This window comes from Suricata suricatta, chromosome 1, assembly GCF_006229205.1.
Source record: "Suricata suricatta isolate VVHF042 chromosome 1, meerkat_22Aug2017_6uvM2_HiC, whole genome shotgun sequence".
NCBI classification, from domain to species: domain Eukaryota; kingdom Metazoa; phylum Chordata; class Mammalia; order Carnivora; family Herpestidae; genus Suricata; species Suricata suricatta.
Window position 1 is genome coordinate 95,882,220 of NC_043700.1, and position 2,189 is coordinate 95,884,408.

The following is a 2,189-nucleotide window of genomic DNA, read 5'->3' on the forward strand; positions in this document are numbered from 1 at the left end:
ACTGTCAACAATAGCCAAATCATGGAAAGAGCCTAAATGTCCATCACCTGATGAGTGGATCAAGAAGATGTGGTATATATACACAATGGAGTACTACATGGCAATGAGAAAGAATGAAATCTGGCCATTTGTAGGAAAGTGGATGGACCTTGAGGGTGTCATGCTAAGCGAAATAAGTCAGGCAGAGAAGGACAGATACATTTGTTTGCACTCATAGGTCTAACAGGAGAAGAGGAGAAACCTAATGGAGGACCAGGGGGAGGGGAAGGGGGAAAGAGAGTTGGGGAGAGAGAGGGACACAAAACCTGAGAGACTATTGAATACTAAAAACAAACTGAGGGTTGAAGGGGGAGGGGAAGGGGGAAGGAAGGTGGTGGTAATGGAGGAGGGCACTTGTGGGGACGAGCACTGGGTGTTATATGGAAACCAATTTGACAATAAACTATTAAAAAAAAAGAAACACACCTTAATATAATAAAAACCATGTATGACAGAACCACAACTAACATCATACTCAATGGTGGAAGATTGAAAGCTGTTTCTCCAAAATCAGGAAATAGATCAGGGTGCACACTCTCATTTAATAGTACTGGAAGTCCATCAAATAAAATGTATCTAAGTAGAAAAGGAAGAAGTAAAAGTGTCATTATTGCAAATAATAAAATCTTATGTGTAGGAAATCTTAAAAATGCAGCCAAAAACTGCTAGAACTAATCAATGATATCAGTATAAAGTTTCAGGATATAAAATGAACATACAGAAATCAATTATGCTTCTACATACTAATAACAAAATGTCTGAAAGAGAAATAAAAAAAATCCCATTCACAATAGCATCAAAAATAATAAAATAGTTAGGAGTAAATTTAACCAAGGAAGTGAAAAAATCTTTCTATGAAAACTATAAAACTTTGATGAAAGAAACTGAAGAAGACACACCTAGAAAGGTCTTGTGTTTATGGATAAGAAGAATTAATATTCTTAAAATGTCCATACTACCCAAAGCCATCTATAGATTCAATGCAATTCCTATCAAAATTCCAAAGATGTTTTTCACAGAAATAGGGAAAACAATCCTAAAATTTGTATGAAACAAGAATAGACCCCAAATAGCCAAAAGAACAAATTTGGAGTCATTGTACTTCTTGAATTCAAACTGTACTACAAAGCTGTGATAATTAAAACAGCATGATACTGGCATAAAAATAGACACATCGACCAATGCAACAAAATAGCCCAGAAATGAATCCCCACATATACTGTCAACTAATATTTGACATGGAAGCTAGGAGCACTCAATAGGGAAAGGATAGTCCCCTCAATAAATGGTGCTAAGAACGTTGGATATGCAGAAAAATGAAACTGGATCCCTATCATCCACCACTCACAATAATTAACTTGAAATCGTTTAAAGACCTAAAGATAAGACCTCCTAGAAGAACTCTCCCAGAAGAAAACATTGGGAAGAAGCTCCTTGATATTGGTCTTGACAGTAACTTTTGGATATGACATCCAAAGTTCAAGCAACAAAAGCAAAAATCAAAAGTAGGACTGCATCAAACTAACAAACAAACAACAAAAACCAAAAATCAACAAGATTAAAAGTCAGCCTTTGGAATAGGAGAAAATATTTGCAAATGACATATAGATAAGGACTTAATATCCAAAATATATAAGGAACTCATACAACTTAACAATAAAGCCAAATAAATCAATTAAAAAATGGACACAGAAATGAAGAGTAATTTTTCCAAAAAAGATATCCAAATGGCCAATATGTACATGAAAAGATGCTCAACATCACTAGTCATCAGGGAAATGCAAATACAAACCACAATAAGGTATCACTTCACATCTGTTAAAGTGGCTCCCATCTAGAAGGTGAGCGATAACAAGTGTTAATGAGGATAAAGAAAAGGAAATTTTGTGTACCATTGGTGGGAATATAAATTGGGGTAACCACTATGTAAAACCGTGTGAAAGTTCTTTTAAAAATTAAAAATACAACTATCATTTGATCCAGCAATCCCCCCTCTGGATATACATCCAAGGGAAATGAACACGGGATGTTGAAAAGATATGTGTACTCCCATGTTTGTTGCAGCGTTATTCACAATAGCCAAAATACGGAGACAATCTAAGTGTCTGTCAATAGATGAATGGATAGAGAGGTTGTGGAAAACATAACAA